Source organism: Manis javanica, chromosome 7 (genome assembly GCF_040802235.1).
Source record: "Manis javanica isolate MJ-LG chromosome 7, MJ_LKY, whole genome shotgun sequence".
Classification (NCBI taxonomy): Eukaryota; Metazoa; Chordata; class Mammalia; order Pholidota; family Manidae; genus Manis; species Manis javanica.
In genome coordinates, this window is record NC_133162.1 from 52,240,906 (window position 1) to 52,260,793 (window position 19,888).

Sequence of the window (19,888 nt, forward strand, 5' to 3'; positions counted from 1 at the left end):
AAGCGCCCCCCTTTCCCCCACCCCCACATTATACATGCTAATCATAATACCCCCTTTCTTCTTCCCCACCTTTATCCCTCCCTACCCTCCCATTCTCCCCAGTCTCTTTCCCTTTGGTAACTGTTGGTCCATTCTTGGGTTCTGTTATTCTGCTGCTGTTTTGTTCCTTCAGTTTTTCTTTTGTTCTTATACTCCACAGATGAGTGAAATCATTTGGTATTTGTCTTTCTCCGCTTGGCTTATTTCACTGAGCATGATACCCTCTAGCTCCATCCATGTTGTTGCAAATGGTAGGATTTGTTTTCTTCTTATGTCCAGCCTTTATTTTTTGATGACGTGATAGTTTTGCGGAGTGCTGATCAAGTATTTTTTAGGATGTCCTTCAATTGGGATTTGTCTGATGTTTCTTCCAGGGTTAGACTGGGAATAAAGGTGTTTGGGAGGAGTTCACAAACATGATGTGCTATTTTCATCATGTATCAAGGGTACACTATCAACATGACTAACTGATGATGTTAACCTTGATAACTTGGCTGCATTTGTCCGATAATGTTACTAGATGTTCCCCGAAACCCTGCTCCACTTCCCAAACCATACTTTTTGGAAGGAGGTCACTATATACAGCCTATAGTTAAGGAGTGGCAAGTTATGCTTTGCTTTGCGTACTCAAGGGTCAAGTATCTACATAAATTATTTGGAATTCTTCTGCATGGGAGATTTTTCTATTCCCTTCCATTTATTTATTCAATCATTCTGTCAGTATTACTCATGGATATTTACTGTATACTTTGGATTCTAATTCAATACTGCTTAATTTGTGGCCCAAACCATTCCAGATTTGGTCATTGGGATCTCTTTCAGTTGGCTCTGTCCCTTTGACATTCACCTGTAAGTATTAAAAAAAAAATTTTTTTTTCAAGCATTTCGTTACCTACTGGTATTAGAAGATGGTCCAGGCTCATCTTATATACAGGTTGCCCCATTCCTAGAATCAGCCATTCTCTAAGAAGCCCTGGTTCTGTTATCTTGGATAATGTATTTGAAACCAAGATCTGGGTAATAAGTGTCCTCATTAATATTGTTCATTCTAGGTCCTTGTTTATATCTTAACCAACATTTTTCTAGGCTAATTATCTTGATTTTGTTTATGAATTATGCTGATAGGAATGTTGCATATTTGTGAAACTAAAACGTTTGCATTTATATTTGATAAATCTTTCTTACAATGAGAGCAAGTACGTATCTATTATAGTCTATTTAACTTGGGAGATTGGACAGTAAATCCTTGGCAATTTTCTTTTCCTGGATAAAGCTGAACCCTGGGTTTCAGGGTGATCCAGGTCAGCAAGAACAGATATTTTCCTGCTGGGGAATTTATCCTTACCAATTAGGTGCCACATCATTACCAATCTATGCCGTGCCTAACAATACTACCATGTGAATGCTACCTCATCAGAGGCCAGTATCCAGTCTCTGGATATGGAACTTTTCACTGTGCCACAGGAATCAAGGGCATTTCAATATAATACTGGTTCCCCTGTGCCCCTACAAAGCACAGAGGCTATCCAGTTTAGTGAATCCTAAGAAAGTAACTAACCATACATGGTCACAACATTTTTTTTCTTGTGATGAGAACTTTTAAGATCTATTTTTGTGGCAACTTTCAAATATTCAATACAGTATTATTAACTATAGTCATCATACTGTATTATATCCCAATGATTTATTTTATAACAGGAAGATTGTACCTTTTGACCTCTTACCCAGTTCTATTACTAGATGGATCTTTGACTTCTCCTTCCCTGGATACAACATCCATCTAATCCGTAACCCAGTCCTATCAGTTTTTCATTGGTGAGAGTCCACACATCCATCCTCTTCTTTTATTTTCCAACAAGTGGCCAATCATACATTTAAGTTCATACCAAACCATCTGACTTACTGAATAGTTACCCAATACATGCCTCTGGCTCCTCTGTCAAATCAGCCTTCCTAATATGCTTATTGCACTGCTTTGCTTAAAGACTTCAATTGTTGGCTTCTCATGCCTTTGCTGACCATCTCCTGAGGAACTCTTCAGAACATAATTTGAAAACCACTGTTTTATATAATCCACATCTTACAACATTGTTTCCTCAATACGCTTCTACTTCTACTTCAGTGCTGTGTGTGCTTTTTGCTGGCAAGGCCTCCCTCATCTTTTCTCTTCTCCACATGGACCATTTAACTTCCTCCCCTTGTTTATTTATAACCACCAATTGCAACAGTCAGAAACATTTACTTACTGTTCTATTCAAGTATACATGTATAGTGGTTTCAAAATGGCTGATATGTACCTTCTGGGATACAACTTCATCACCTAGAGTATAGTGCTATGAGAAGTTCTTTTTTACTTTGGTCTTAAAGCCTCCAATCATTTCCAAACTTATTTAGATCTGCACCTTTTCCCTCCATTCTCTCCAACAGTTGTTTAATACATTTGTAATATAGATTTTGTATCACATCCTATTTCCATCAACTTCCTAAGTGATTATTTAAAATCTGCATCTATTAAGGTTCATTCTTAAAGTTGCATAATTTCACATATCCACCATAAATAATGGTTTTACTGTTCTATAGAAACCCTTGTGCTTTACCTATTTAACATTCCCTTTCCCCAGGCAATCACTGCTGTTTAAAATCTCTATAGTTTTATCTTTTACAGAATGTCATATATATAGAATCACATAGTATTTAGCCTTTTCAGACTTGACTGCTATTTAGCAATATGCATTTAAGATTCATTCATGTCTTTGTGTGGCCTGATAGCCCATTCCTTTTTAATCACTGTATAGTGTTCCATTGTATAGATGTACCAATTTGTTTACCCATTTATATAGTAAAAGACAACTTGGTTGCTTTTAGTATTTAGTGTTAGGAACATTCTTCCAAGGTTTTCGTGTGGACCTAATGTTTTCAATACAGCTGAACAAATATGTTAAGTATGTGATTGCTAGATCCTATGGTGTATGTTCAGCTTTGTAATAGCCAAGCTGTCTTCCCACGGCAATGAATGAGAGTTTTATTGTTTGCATCCTTGCCAGCAACTGGTATTGTCTATTTTTATGATTTTAGATATTCTAATAGGTGTGTAGTGGCATCTCACTGTTGTTTTAATTTGCATTTCTCTAATGACATATGGGATGTAACGCATCTTTTCATCATATGTGCATTTGCCATCTGTATACCTTCTTTTGGTAAAGTGTCTATTCATTTATTTTGACCACTTTCTAAAAAATTTGCATTATTTTTGTTTCTTGAGTTTTAAGTGTTTCTTGTACATACATACATATATATATATATATATATTTTTTTTTTTTTCCAGTCTGTGGCTTATCTTTTCATTCTCTTAACAGAGCAGAATTTTTAGCTCAATTTATCAATATTTTTTCTTTCATGGAGCATGACTTTGGTGTTGTATCTAAAAAATGAACACTAAACCCAAGGTCACTCAGATTTTCTCTTATGTTCTCTTTTAGAACTTTTATAGTTTTGCATTTTATATTTAGATTTATGATTCACTTTGAGGTCATTTTGTGAAAGGTGTTAAAGTCTTTGTGTAGCTTCATTTTTTTGCACAAGCACGTCTAATTGTTACAATACCAATTTGTTGAAGCAACCTACTTCAAAAGGTTCAGTAAAGCTATGAGTAACAAAAAGCTGTATACTGCAGAATACTGATGGATGAGGAGGTGAGAGAAAGGGTGAGAAAGATAAAGCAGCTGTGACAAATCATAAACAGGTGATTCTTAGTGAAGAGTATATGGACTTCATTGTTCTCTTTCAAATTTTCTGTAGATTTAACTTTTATCAATAGAAAGCAGTGAAATACTTTTACAAAGAAGGTAGGGAAGAATGAAACACATTTTAGAAGTATTTTCATTAAATTCTGAAAGGGTTAAGTTTCAGTTTTATAAAAGACTATAATTATGTAGAAAATGGGATTATTTAACATAGATTAACAAACTACCACATTCCTAGAGAAAAATATAAAAGAGGAATAGTAAGAACTAAAGACAGAAATATTAAAAATATTTTATGTCAAATTCCTACCGTAATTGTGGATTCATCTATTCTTATAATTCAGTTGATTTTTGCTTGAGAACATCATCTCCTAAATATGTAGCCAGATTTGTTTTGTTATGCTGTTAAAATCTTTTAATTAGAACTGTTAGTCCACTTATGTTTGTTGTAATTCCAACATATTTAGGTTTAAATCTAACATTCTGTACTTTCTAAGTGTCCTACCTGTTCTCTCTCTCTCTTTGCCTTTTCTGGAACTAATGAGACCTAGTTCTTTGGTTTCTAGTTTTATGCTATTAGACTGCCTATGTGGCATGGACCCTTGGACCTTGTTTCCTATTCCAACATGCCCCATGAGAACAGGAAAAATAAAGAACTCAGGGCCATCATGTTTCAGGAAATTCCCTTAGGTGAAAGCTAGCTTTAGTGCTCCCTTTACCTGTTGGGCGTTTGGCCTCTGGTCAGTCTGCACTTTCTAGTCAGCTCAGTGGTGTTATTTCTGCTTGTTTTTCAGTAACTCAACAGGCATTTATTTTGATTGCTAGAGGAGATAACCATCAAACATTTCCAATTCCCAACCATTATATATAAAAATTCATATAATATTCTTAGGTTGTCAACTTTTTGATTGGTTATGTTTGACTAATATTTTATTTATAAGAATACTCATGGTCTTAATATCTTTCATCACTGGTGTTTAGAAAATGTTAAATGTAAATAAATATTTTATGTAGTATTTTTCCACGTTTTCAATGAGAGGGCTCATCAGTTACATTTTTTTCCACCAGACTGCTGGAAGTGAAACTCTAAATTGTTCTTTAGAACAAAGCCTCTTAAAATTTAAATATATAAAGGACAATCTGAAAAATCTGCAAGAAGTAAATGAATCTCTTACCAGACATTTCTAGGGTTGGAGGATGTAAGTAGGAGATGGGAGTTCCCTATATCTGATGTAAATTATGTAAATCAATTACCTAACTATTGCTATACATGAGAGTTCCTAACATTGGATGCTTATGGTGAAAGAGCTTTTCTTAAAAAGCAGTTTCATGTTCAGGGACAGTTTTCTTTTTTTTTTTTCTTGAAATTTACAGCTATTCAAATTTTAGGCCAACTTGAACAATCTCAATTTCTATTTAATACCCCAAATTTAATAGTATAAAAGGAAACACTAGGAAGCTGTGATTCTTTCCCCAACAAATATATAAAGAGGGTGGAAATGTAGTTCAGCATTGCATAATGTTGCCACCCACACCAGATACAGAAATGAGTGCCTAGCAACAGTAAAGGGTCATCTCAGGAGAGTGCTGATTGCTCATTGGAGCATTCTAAACACAGATGCTTTTCCATCTTTATCACTTCCAGTTCCAGCTAAATACATGCTGGTTACCTTGGATCCCAGGGCCATCTCATGAAAACCTTCCTCTTATAACAATAACTGCCTCTCATGGCAGCCTCTACCTTTCGGTTATGTCCTTGAAAAGAAGGCAAAATAAATTTTGAAACATTATAAGAAAACATGCATTTTGTGTTTAGAATAGTTTCTGCATTCTCCTTCTCCAGTGATCATGTTTCTTTTAAGACATGAAATGTTAGTTTTCTTGTTGGTATTTTTCTATTTGGTCTCTCATGCTCACAGTGTTAGCAGCAAGGCCAAAAGCATCAACTTTTAATAAAGAGGTTATGAATGAGTGGAACTATTATTATCTGTGCTTATGATAGGAGGGCTTTTCTTAAAATAGTAATCCATGTTCAAGAACAGGTTTTCATTTGTTTTAAATAAATAGCCACTCAAATTTTAGACTAACTTTGAACAATGTCAATTTCTATTCAATGTTAAAGATTTAGTAATACAAATAAAGCTCTAGTTCTTTTTCCAAAGACATATAAAGAGGATGGAAATGTGGCTTAGCATTATGTAATGTTACCACCACTCCAGAGAAATAAGAGGTCCTTTTACCATGTTTCTTGACTATTTGTATGTTTCCCCTTCCTGCCTTTTAGGCTGAAGTCTCTTGTCCATTTTTCTTTGTAGAGTTTGAATAGAAGCTATCTGTCACCTTCATACATTACAAATATTTTCTCCCACTCTGCCTCCTTTTTTCACTCTAATGGTGTCTTTTGTTGAAGAGAAGTGCTTAATTTTAGTCTGTTTCAATTTATCATTGTCTTTTCCTTTATGACAAATGCTTTTTGTGTCCTGTTTGAAATTGCCTTTCCTCATTTCAAAATCATAAAGATGTTTTTCTACATTTTCATGAAACCTTATTTTACTTTTTATCTGTTATCAGACAAACTGATTTTGTATATCATCTGAGTTAGGACTATGATTATATCCATATATAAATATCAACTTACATAGGACCAATGCTTTTCCCACTGCTCTATGGTGTCACCTTTGTCACAAAACAAGTATCCGTACATGAATGGGACTCTTTCTAGATCCTATGCTCTTTCACTGGCCTATTCCTATTTCCGTGTCCCAATAACACATTGTCTTAATTACTATAGCTTTATAATCTTGATATCTGATTAACTCATTCTGCTATTAATATCTAATCAAGTATGTCATCCCACTACTTTAGTTCTTTGCTTTTCTATTTCAAGATCATCTTGGCTGCTTTTGGTCTTTTGCATTTCCATATACATTTTAGGAGTAACTTGCTACTGTTCTTCTCTAGGTATACTCACTCCCTATGTGAACTCATTCAGTTTCATCAAAGTGTCAACAACCAATCTGTTAAACGTCCTCTGGGAATCAGAGTTCAGAATCTGATGACTGCCAACAACCTGGTCCAAATAACCACGCATCTCTCACTTGTTTATTAAAATAGCCTCCTAACTGATTTTCAGGCCCATCCTTGCCCCTTTACAGTCTGTTCTTCATGGTAGAGCAATCTTTTTTTTTTTTCAAGGTGTCATTGATATACAATCTGATGAAGGTTTCACATGAGCAACATTGTGGTTTCAACATTCACCCATATTATCAAGTCCTTCCCTCCCCCATTTGCAGTCACCGTCCATCAGCATAGTAAGATGCTAGAGTTACTACTTTGGTAGAGCAATCTTTCAAAATAAAATCTGATGTCACTCCTCTGCTCATAACCCTCCAGTGGCCTCCCAGTTCACTCAGAGTCAACTCCAATGTCCTTAAGAGTGGCCTACATCTCTAGTCAAACCACTGCCACACTGACCTTGAGCTTACTTAGCACAGCCCTATCTTGGGGCTTGCACTGGGTCAGCTCCCTTCCTGAGAAGTTCTTCCCTAGGATCTGTATGGCTAATGCCCTCGCCTCCTTCAAGTCTTTGTTCAAATAAATGTCAACTTCTCACCTCCCCTAACTAACATCTTTACTTAAAATGCCAAGTTTCCTTGAGTCTAAATGAAAACTCTATTCCAAATAAGATGCTTCATCTTTTAACTGAAACATAATATGGTGAAGTATGGCCCTTAATAACCATAAGCAATGTAAATGAAGTTTTATTTTTTCCAAGTAGCCAACTGTCTTCCTTGTATTTGTTAAAAATTAAGACAGCCATGGAGATTAATCTACCACATGATAACTACCACAAAGTGGCAGGTGATAGTCTCTTCTGTTGGCCATTGATCCAATAGTTTTGTTTTTTTAATTTGTAATGTATGGAAAGAGGAATACATAAATGGTCTGTTTTAGGGGCATTTAACTAAACCCTAATGCATATCCATATAAGGAGTACTGGGAAGTATTCTAAAAATCCTAAGGCACTAGGGTGTATTTTTTTCTACAGCAGTTATACCAAATGTTACTTTTAAAACTATGTAAATTTGATCTATCCTGGAATATACAACATACATGAAAATATTAAGTCTAACACATGTGAACCCAATAACCAAATTAAAATGAGAACATTACCATTAATATCCACCTACCTCTGTGCTTCTCTAAGTGCTCTGACCACCCTTCTCTCTTAGATCAACACCTTGTAGTTACTGCTGTTGTGTTCAAGCTCATCATTCCTTTTCTTCTCTAAACCTGTTCTTCCTCTCATATTTCCCTTCTCACAAAATGGAGACACCTCCCACTCAAGTAATACAAGCCAGACATATGAAATTCCTTTCTTTTTGCATCGAATCACTAAGCTTTGCAAATTCCCACCTAAATATCTCATCTCTCCCCAGGCCCCAAACACTTACCTCAACTTTAATTCTGGCCTCTCTTCTTTTTCAAGGGGACTATCTGTTCTTAGTCCTGTCTCCAGCCCACAGTATCATTAAAATCTTCCAACTTCTTTTCCTTGTTTTTTCAGTAAAGAAAATTCCTTACCAGGCTATGTAAGGTTAGACCTAATTGATGTGATTTTTCTGACATCTCTAATCTCATATTTTGCAACTCAGTCTTACAATGATACTGAACTACCTGCTGTTTCCCGCGAGAGTCATGTTATCTGTTTCTGTGTCTTGCCATATTTTTTCCATATCTTTCCAAGGAGGATCACTTTGAAGAGGGAATTCTCCTCTGGGTGAGTAACCCCTCCTCCCTGTTCCCACAGCACCCTGCACATACTTGACATGACACTACTAGCAGGGTGACTTTGGACAAGTCATTAACCTTTCTGTGCCTGTTTGCTTTTCCGTATGATGCAATAACAGTAACTACCTTGTTGTGATCATTAGAGTTAAGCCCTGTACAATGCCAGGCACACAGTACACAATCCTCAAACATTAGTCAGTGTTATTGTCCCACAATATTATGTTCACTGGCATTTCCCATCTACTGTTGGTGTGTCAGGTGTTACTTTAGGAGAAAAACTGTGCCATGTTTAATTCTGTATCCCCAAAACCTTAGAACACACTCTGATGCATGCTAGGTACTCAATAAATATTTGCAGAAGAAAAAAACCCCAAAACTTCTTTACTGTGCATAGAAGGGCAGAATGAAATCTTTTGTATGCACAATCTAACATACCAATAAAGCCCAAGCTGAGGAGAGAAAATGAAAAAGTGACAAAGAAACTGACAAAGGGCTAAATATTCAATCTGACAGTCCTATGACTTTCTTTTATGGCTTTTAAACAACGTGATGGCCATTTTGGATTAGAAAACTATGACAGCAGTAACATTTTTTTCTGGTGGGCTAAGTATAATCACTCAGCTAAACACATGTATTGGCAATTTTAATTGTCAATCTGACATACAATGTTGTCTTTTTATCATAATTTATTAAGCCATAAAGTCAAAAGCAGTAATATTTCCCAATGTTATTACATTCATTTGGATGATGATTTTCCTAATTTCTGATTCATCCCTATTTTATAGAGAGCATCTACTCTCAATTTGTTTAAAATGTATTTGCTTCACTAAAAAAAATTTTTCACAGAATGTTTTTGTTATTGGTTAATGGCCAAAGATGTACCTTTTATTTATTTTGTTTATTAATGTTTCCATAGCAACAGAATGAACTATACTTTAAATACCATACAGCTTCCTTCAGGGATGGGGCATAAAAGAGAGGCTGGACAAATTCCAACAATTTCTTTTTAAAACAAACACATATCAGCTATAAGGAAACAAGAGTCACAAAATGAACACCCCTCCAAGTATTGTTTGTTAGCAATAGTATTATAATAAATCGTGTGTGCCCTTATTCATCACTCAGGAAAAAAATTAATTTTGGGAAATACTTTCTTCCACACAAATGTTTAAACCTGTTGAGATTGTTTCCTAAGAGATTTATTCTTTAACAACCAAAGCACATTTTTAGTAAGCTAAAATTTAGCTACTCATGATTATCTAAGAACTGACAAATTATCTATTTTCTTCTTCACTTAGAAACAGTTTTACTCTCTTATTGATCAAATAGAGGTAACTTAATCAAATCATCATAGAACTCAGTTTAAAAGAAAGTGAAAAAGAGAAAGTGTGGTTTGCATACATGGAAAAAACCACAGTTAAATACTTAAAGATGACACCTGTAAATTCTGTTATTCCACCACCAAATTGAAGACTTTAGGTCTAATAGTTTGGAGAATAAAATAAATTAATGCACAAAATAGTTTTAAAAAATAATTCTAAACATGTAATAACAAGTTTGCCATGTGATAACATTAGGAAGATTAAAGCCAATTTCCTCTCTCATACAGCACAGAATTATGAGATATAATAAAGGTTTATTTTTAATTTTTTTTATTTTGTCATCATTAATCTACATTTACATGAAGAACATTATGTTTACTAGGGTCCCCCCTTCACCCAGTCCCCCCACAAACCCCATTATAGTCACTGTCCATCAGCACAGTAAGATGTTGTAGCATCACTGCTTGTCTTCTCTGTGTTGCACAGCCCTCCCCATTCCTACCCCCCCCACATGATACATGCTAATCATAATACTCCTTTTCTTTGTCCCCACCCTTATCCCTCCCTTCCCTCCCATTCTCCCCACTCCCTTTTTCCTTTGGTAACTGCTAGTCCATTCTTGGGTTCTGTGATTCTGCTGCTGTTTTGTTCCTTCAGTTTTTCTTTGTTCTTATACTCCACATATGAGTGAAATCATTTGGTATTTGTCTTTCTCCACTTCGCTTATTTCACTGAGCATAATACCCTCTAGCTCCATCCATGTTGTTGCAAATGGTAGGATTTGATTTCTTCTTATGGCTGAATAATATTCCATTGTGTATTTGTACCACGTTTCTTTATCCATTCATCTACGGATGGACACTTAGGTTGCTTCCATTTCTTGGCTTTTGTAAATAGTGCTGCAATAAACATACGGGAGCATCTATCTTTTTCACACTGGGCTACTGCATTCTTAGGGTAAATTCCTAGAAGTGGGATTCCTGGGTCAAATGGTGTGTCTATTTTGAGCATTTTAAGGAACCTCCATACTGCTTTCCAAAAAGGTTGAAATAATTTACATTCCCACCAGCAGTGTAGGAGGGTTCCCCTTTCTCCACAACCTCGCCAACATTTGTTGTTGTTTGTCTTTTCGATAATGGCGATCCTTACTGGTGTGAGGTGATATGTCATTGTGGTTTTAATTTGCATTTCTCTGATGATGAGTGATGTGGAGCATCTTTTCATGTGCCTGTTGGCCATCCAGATTTCTTCTTTAGAGAACCGTCTATTCAGCTCCTCTGCCCATTTTTTAATTGGATTATTTGCTTTTGTTTGTTGAGGCATGTGAGCTCTTTATATATCTTGGATGTCAATCATTTATCGGATCTGTCATTTATGAATATGTTCTCCCATACTGTAGGATACCTTTTTGTTCAATTGATGGTGTCCTTTGCTGTACAGAAGCTTTACAGCTTGACATAGTCCCACTTGTTCATTTTTGCCTTTGTTTCCCTTGCCCGGGGAGATATGTTCATGAAGAAGTCACTCATGTTTATGTGCATGAGATTTTTGCCTATGTTTTTTTCTAAGAGTTTTATGGTTTCATGACTTACATTCAGGTCTTTGATCCATTCTGAATTTACTTTTGTGTATGGGATTAGACAATTATCCAGTTTCATTCTCTTACATGTAGCTGTCCAGTTTTGCCAGCACCATCTGTTGAAGAGAAGACTGTCATTTCGGGAACAAGGGGTCTTGTTCCCGATCTCAGAGGAAAAGTTTTCAGCTTCTTGCTGTTCTGTATGATGTTAACTATGGTTTTATCATATATGGCCTTTATTATGTTGAGGTACTTGCCCTCTATGCCCATTTTGTTGAGAGTTTTTATCATGAATGGATGTTGAATTTTGTCAAATGCTTTTTCAGCATCTATGGAGATGATCATGTGGTTTTTGTCCTTTTTATTTATATGGTGGACGATATTGGTGGATTTTCAAATGTTGTACCATCCTTGCATCTCTGGGATGAATCCTACTTGGTCGTGGTGTATGATCCTCTTGATGTATTTTTGAATTAGGTTTACTAATATTTTGTTGAGTATTTTTGCATCTACGTTCATCAGGGATATTAGTCTGTAATTTTCTTTTTTGGTGGAGTCTTTGCCTGGTTTTGGTATTAGGGTGATGCTGGCTTCATAGAATGAGTTTAGGAGTATTCCCTCCTCTTCTATTTTTTGGAAAACTTTAAAGAGAATGGGTATTATGTCTTCTCTATATGTCTGATAAAATTCCGAGGTAAATCCATCTGGCCCGGGGGTTTTGTTCTTGGGTAGTTTTTTGATTACCACTTCAATTTCTTTGCTGGTAATTGGTTTGTTTAGATTTTGTGTTTCTTCCTTGGTCAGTCTTGGAAGGTTGTATTTTTCTAGGAAGTTGTCCATTTCTTCTAAATTTTCCAGCTTGTTAGCATATAGGTTTTCATAGTAGTTTTTAATAATTCTTTGTACTTCTGTGGAGTCTGTTGTGATTTTTCCTTTCTCGTTTTTGATTCTGTTGATGTGTGTTGATTCTCTTTTTCTCTTAATAAGTCTGGCTAGAGGCTTATGTATTTTGTTTATTTTCTCAAAGAACCAGCTTTTGGTTTCATTGATTTTTTCTATTGTTTTATTCTTCTCAATTTTGTTTATTTCTTCTCTGATCTTTATTATGTCCCTCCTTCTGCTGACTTTAGGCCTCATTTGTTCTTCTTTTTCCAGTTTCGATAATTGTGATGTTAGACTATTCATTTGGGATTGTTCTTTGTTCTTTAAGTATGCCTGGATTGCTATATACTTTCCTTTTAAGACTGCTTTCCCCGTGTCCCACAGAAGTTGGGGCATTGTGTTGTTGTTGTCATTTGTTCCCATATATTCCTTGATCTCTATTTTAATTTGTTCGTTGATCCATTGATTATTTTGGAGCATGTTGTTAAGCTGTTAAGCCTGGCTGCTGTGGGTCCCTTGTGTTGGGAGTTCTGTGTACTTCCGTGGTCTGATTGTTTCCTCCCCCAGGTTGGGGAAGTTTTCAGCCATTATTTCTTTAAATACACTTTCTATCCCTTTTACTCTCTCTTCTTCTTCTGGTACCCCTATTATGCGTATATTGTTCCTTTTGGCATGGTCGCACAGTTCTCTTAATATTGTTTCATTCCTTGAGATCCTTTTATCTCTCTTTGCATCAGTTTCTATGCGTTCCTGTTCTCTGGTTTCTATTCCATCAATGGCCTCTTGCATCTTATTCATTCTGCTTATAAATCCTTCCAGAGATTTCTGTTTCATTTCTGTAATCTCCCTCCAGACGTCATCCCATGTCATCCCTTAGCTCTTGTATATTTCTCTGCAGGTCCATCAGCATGGTTATGACCTTTATTTTGAATTCTTTTTCAGGAAGATTGGTTAGGTCTATGTCCTTCTCAGGGGTTGACCCTGTGATTTTGGTCTGTATCAAATTCTTTTGTCTTTTCACGGTGATAGAGGTAGTTGTGTGGGGCTGGCTCCATGTGTCGGCTGGGAGAACATCCCTTCTTGCTGGTTTGTGGCCTTCCTCTCCTGGGAGAACAGCTACTTCTATCAGCTTGGGCTGGGCCGCTGCATGCAGAAGGGGCCTCTGATTCCTGCCTGGCTGCTGTGGAGTTAAGGTCTGCAGTTGCTATAGGCATGGTCGGTCTCGGTCTGCTGCTCCAATACAGTGGAGCCGCGTCGGAGGGGAGACAGGTGAGAGGCTGTTTATCGCCGTGAGGGGCCTTCAACCCGTGCTGCCGCCCAAGAGGTTAGGGTGCCCGGTGTTCCCTGGGATTCCCAGCCGCTGGTCTAAGTGTCCGGGGGTGCTTCTGTCCAGCTGTGGGATCTGTCCCTTTAAGACTTTCAAAAAGCACTTGCTTTTCTTTGTCCCAGGGGCGCTGGCTGCAGGGACCCGCTCACAGGTCTTACTGTCCTGTTTCCTTAGTATCCAGCACACCTCACACTTCATGTCTGTGCTCAAGTGTGGATGGCTAGGGCTGGCTATTTAGCAGTCCTGGGCACCCTCTCCCTCGCTGCTCTGACTCCTCTCCTCCCGCCAGGAGCTGCGGTGAGGGACACTCGGGTCCTGCCGGGTTGTGGCTTGTATCTTACCCCCTTCGTGAGGCACTGGGTTCTCACAGGTGTGGATGTAGTCTGGCTGTTGTCCTGTGTCTTCTGGTCTCTCTTTTAGGAATAGTTGTATTTGTTGTACTTTCAAAAATAGATATGGTTTTGGGAGGAGATTTCTGCTGCTCTACTCAAGCCAACATCTTGGCTCCACCCCCCTCTTTTTTCTTTTTTTTATGCCATTAAGTTTTGGGGTTGTTTATTATGAGGCAGCAGATAACTGAAAGCAGGAAGGAAATTAAGGTGCCCCTGACTGAGCACAGATTTCTGAGGGCCTGTAAATCAGGGCGCTTTAACATTGCCTGATGAATGGTTGCAGACCGCTGGTGGTCACAGCAAGGCATGGAGGAAGGTGGCATTAATAGCACAAGAGCTGGAGCAAGAAGACGGGCTGCAGGTAGTTGCTCTGACTATATCTGTGGCATCCTATACCCTTGAATACATCCAGAGGCAAAGAAGGAAAGAGCTGAGGTCTTAACCTATGTCACACAGGTCAAGTTTTGTAATCCATTAGACTCAGGGCCAACGCTGAAGTGACCTTACTTGAGGTCCACAAGTTGGTGTGGAGAGAATACTAAGATATAAAGCAAAAATAAATAAATTTCAGAGTCTGTTTTTCCTCACCTTCCATTTCTTTATGGTTCTAATAACATTTGTTTTTTAATGAAAGGGTTGCAACTTTGAAATACTCATTAATGCCTTGTGGAGTTTTAAGGAACAAGGAAAGGATATTTCTGTACAGGCCATTCACAAAGAATATCACATTTGTGCTTTTCAGCAACTTCTGTGAGTTAAGAACAGAATTAGTCCCATTTTTGGGATGAAGTAAGGTCATAAAACTACTAAGAAATAGTGGTGTCTCTTGTACTGACACAAATAAAAGGATGATATGGGTTTGCATTTATGACACTCTAAGTTCTGTAAATTAGAAATAATGACTTGAAAATATGTTTTTATCTTATGAATAAAAACTGAAATGTGGATCCAAAATTATTATAATTTCATAAAAATTTCAAAGATGGAGAGAACCAAGATGGCGGCATGAGTAGAGCAGCAGAAATCTCCTCCCAAACCCACATACAGTTTTGAAAATACAACAAATACAACTCTCCCTAAAAGAGAGACCAGAAGACACAGGACAACAGCCAGACTTCATCCACACCTGCGAGAACCCAGCACCTCGCAAAGGGGGTAAGATACAAGCCCAGGCCCGGCGGGACCTGAGGCCCCTCACCCCAGCTCCTGGCGGGAGGAGAGGAGTCGGAGCGGGGAGGGAAAGGGAGCCCAGGACTGAACACCCAGCCCCAGCCATCTGCACCAGAGCACAGACACAGTGCATGTGTGGGGTGCTGGAAACTAGGGGAACAGGACAGTAAAACCTGTGAGTGGGTCCCTGCAGCTGGCGCACCTGGGACATAGAAAAGCGAGTGCTTTTTGAAAGTCTTAAAGGGACAGGGACCCCACAGCTGGACGGAAGTGCCCCAGGACACCTAGCCCAGCAGCAGGGAATCCTGGGGAACTCTGGGCACCCGAACCCATGCAGTGCAGCTCGGAGTCCCCTCACCACAATAAACAGCCTCCTGCCTGTTCCCCCTCCAACGTGGCTCCGCCATATTGGAGAAGCAGCCTGAGGCAGGCCACGCACACAGTAAATGCAGAGCTATATAAACTCCATAGCAGCTGGGCAAGATCAGAAGCCCCGTCTGCACACAGCTGCCCAGCACAAGCCGCTAGAGGCCACTGTTCTCCCAGGAGAGGAAGGCCACAAACCAGCAAGAACGGACCTTCTCTTACCCAACACATGCGCCAGCTCCCCACAAATATATCTATCACCATGAAAAGGCAGAAGAAAATGATACAGACCAAGATCACAGAGGCAAACCCTGAGAAGGAGATAGACTTAACCAGTCTTCCTGAAAAAGAATTAAAAATAAAGCTCATAACCATGCTGATGGAGCTGCAGAGACATACGCAAGAGCTAAGGGATGATGTCCGGAGGGAGATTATAGACATTTGGAGGGAGATTACAGAAGTGAAACAAACTCTGGAAGGATTTATAATCAGAATGGATAAGATGCAAGAGGCCATTGATGAAATAGAAACCAGAGAACAGGAATGCATAGAAGCTGATGCAGAGAGAGATAAAAGGATCTCAAGGAATGAAACAATATTAAGAGAACTGTGCGACCATGCCAAAAGGAACAATATACGCATTATAGGGGTACCAGAAGAAGAAGAGAGAGAAAAAGGGATAGAAAGTGTATTTGAAGAAATAATGGCTGAAAACTTCCCCAAACCGGAGGAGGAAATAATTGATCAGACCATGGAAGTGTACAGAACTCCCAACAGAAAGGACCCAAGAAGGACAACACCAAGACACATAATTAAAATGGCAAAGGTGAAGGACAAGGACAGAGTTTTAAAGGCAGCTAGAGAGAGGAAAAAGGTCACCTACAAAGGAAAACCCATCAGGCTATCATCAGACTTCTCAACAGAAACCTTACAGGCCAGAAGAGAATGGCATGATATATTTAATGCAATGAAACAGAAGGGCCTTGAACCAAGAATACTGTGTCCAGCACGACTATCATTTAAATATGAAGGAGGGATTAAACAATTCCCAGACAAGCAAAAGTTGAGGGAATTTGCCTCCCACAAACCACCTCTACAGGGTATTTTAGAGGGACTGCTCTAGATGGGAGCACTCCTAAGACTAAATAGATGTTACCAGAGAAAATAAAATCACAGCAAAGAAAGCAGATGAACCAAATACTAACTAAAGGCAAAAAATAAAATCAAGTACCCACAAAAGCAGTTGAAGGAAGCACAAAAGAGCACAGAATAAAACAACCAACATATAAAGAACGGAGGAAGAGGAATAAGAAGGAAGAAAAATAATGACCAGACAGTGTTTAAAATAGCTCAGTAAGTGAGTTAAGTTAGACAGTAAGATACTAAAGAAGCTAACCATGCACCTTTGGCAACCACAAATCTAAAGCCTGCAATGGCAATAAGTACATATCTTTCAATAATCACCCTAAATGTAAATGGACTGAATGCACCAATCAAAAGATACAGAATAACAGAATGGATGAAAAAGTAAGACCCATCTCTATGCTGCTTACAAGAGACTCACTTCAAACCCAAAGACTATAGGAACAAATAAAGACTGAAGGAACAAAACAGCAGCAGAATCATAGAACCTAAGAATAGACTAACAGTTACCATAGGGAAAGGGACTGGGGAGAAACGGAGGGAAGGGAGGGATAAGGGTCGGGAAAAAGAAAGGGGGTATTATGATTAGCATGTATAATGTGGTGGGGGGCATGGGGAGGGCTGTGCAACACAGAGAAGACAAGTAGTGATTCTACAGCATCTTACTATGCTGATGGACAGTACTGTAATGGGGTATGTGGGGGGGATTTGGTGAAGGGGGGACCCTAGTAAACATAATATTCTTCATGTAAGTGCAGATTAATGACAAAAAAATTAGTTAATTAAAAAAAATATTTCAATGATGCCTGAGAGAAGAAATTGAATATTTTTTATGCTGCTCTATAAGGCAGTGCCATTTAAGGTGGCAGAAATATTCTTTATCCTTCATTTGAGACATCTTTATTATGAAATCTTAAAGAACTTAAACTTCATATAAAATGCTACCAACTGAACTTTAAATAAACCAAACATGCAGTTCTTTCTTCAGTATAACTGGAGGGTTTCTTAGCCTTTAAAAAGTACTTTTCATTGTACAATAAATGTTAGAATAAAGACCATCACTTCCTATTAAGTTATATGTTGGTAGGTGGTTATACTTCTCTAGCTAATAGTGCTTTTATTTGGGTTCAAATGCTACCACTTTCTTTTTGTTTTAATATAGAATTCAAAGAAAATTTATTCTTCTTTGTACAATGTCTCATTTTCATCTGTTTAAGAAAAATTAATTCTTAGTAAGCAAACCCTAGGGTTCTATGGCAAATCTAGAATCATATGAACCTCCAGAAAAGAGCCAATCACAAATCCCTCCCCTTAAAAAAACTTTGGAAAATTAAAATCATAAGGTTACATAGATGTGTTAGTATTTGTTTGTTTTGTACACACAGGAGCTATTCTAAGACCAGCACTTCAAAGATTTCACTTATGGTTGGTATTAAATGTCAAGACTATAAAATAAAGGCATTTATTTTTCTGAGGGAAATTTTATTTGAATTGTTAAATGAATTAAATATTTACTTTAAAAAGCAACATGTTTGGTTTAAATAAGTTTTTTAAGAGATACGATTCATATTTATTACAGAAATATTACCCCCCAAAATCTTAAAATCATCCCCAGATCCACTGTCCAGGAATAATCAGTGACAACATTTGATGATCCAAACATCTTTCAGTTTTATTAGAGAAAGAAGAGATGAAAGTATATAAAATGGGGTCCTAAAATAGATGGCATTTAAAATAAAAACTCTAATTTTGCTTAAATTTAACAAATGAGAAGTAAAACTGGAAGGATAAGTAAAATTTTATGTAAAAAGTACAAATGTCAAGGTCTAATGCAATCATTTGATTCTAAGGAAAGGATTATGAAAGTCTGGCATTTCAACTCTAAACAGCATCTGTCTTTTTGCTATAAAAGATGAAATTTGTCCAGTGCTTCCTCCTATCTTCTCTTGTCTGCAGATTTTCATTACCTATTTATTTTCTGAACCAAGAGATAGAACACATCCTAACCTCACTATTAATACTGGGGATACTTTTAAAGGCATGGAATGATTTTGATGAATTTAACTAAAAATAAACATAAAGCCCCACACCAAGAAATTTTACAAATGATCTTTTTAAGGGGGCATAAGTAATGTACTGCTGCTTATGTCCTATTCAGCCAATTTGAGAAATGTGGTATTTTACTGTTTGCTAGACTTTGTTCACATGCTAACTAGGAATATGAAATACACTTCCAAGTTGAATTGCATTAAGTACTATTACAGAGAATGTTGTAATAAAATCCAGAAATTTCATCTACTACATTCGTTTCCTCTAATACTTCTCTAATTTAATCTGAAAAGGCCAATCAAGTTTGTCTGGAAAGATTACTTCTTGATACCACTAATGTTGGCTCTTTGTTAAGCGTCAGATTATTTTCAAACTTCCTTGTTTTAATATCATGAAATCACTAAAAATCAAACTAAAGGTATTTTTCAATTTTTGTTTCCATGTCTTAAAAATGGTTACAATATTAAGCAGATCAATTCTGTGACAGTTTCCCAACACTATTTCTCGAAAAAAAATCATCACCAGATTGTCTTTTAATCTCTAGTGTAAAGGTTTTTAAACTTGACTGTACATTCCAATCACCCAGACAGTTTTAAAACTAAGTATGTACAGGTCTTATCCCAGGTCAAGTAAGTCTGAACTTTTGGGAATGGGATCTGGGAAAGGTGTTTCAAGGTTTTAAATACAGTATAGTGGCTTTCTGAGTTTTATGCTAAATGAAGAACTCAAAGCATCTCTATGAAAATAGATATTCTTAACTTATCCTGTGTTCAGGAAAAGTAAATAATTAAGATTAAGAGGTGAATGTTATCCTATCAACCATATTTCTCATATAAATGGTAGCATCAATTTTCAACATTTGTAAAGCTTTAGAACTCTTATTTTCTTGTTCAAAGCTGTAATTTTAAAGCATCATATCACACAAAATTTCTTTCAAAAGGGTGAATAAGTTTAAGAAATCTTGCCTGTTTATTGGGAAGTTTTAGAATTAGAGGGATTACATGTTAGCAAAACACATGACTGACTGATAATAATAAAATAAGAATTCAGTAAAGAGTAAAAGGAATAAATGGTCAAGGATTTCA

At 37.2% G+C, this 19,888-nt stretch overlaps 1 protein-coding gene across 2 annotated transcripts in view; it reads right to left on the reverse strand.

The window, feature by feature from the left end:
• The window catches only part of REEP3 (receptor accessory protein 3), a 100,012-nt gene that overhangs the window by 64,020 nt on the left and 16,104 nt on the right, over window positions 1-19,888 (reverse strand). Inside the window, exon 1 of one of the 2 annotated variants that reach the window (XM_073240989.1) lies at window positions 8,237-8,255. The exons of the other annotated variant lie outside the window; for it this stretch is intronic. The gene's annotated coding sequence lies outside the window, so the exon portion shown is untranslated. Of the gene's footprint in view, window positions 1-8,236; window positions 8,256-19,888 lie in introns of those variants that run through there. 2 annotated transcript variants of the gene reach the window in all.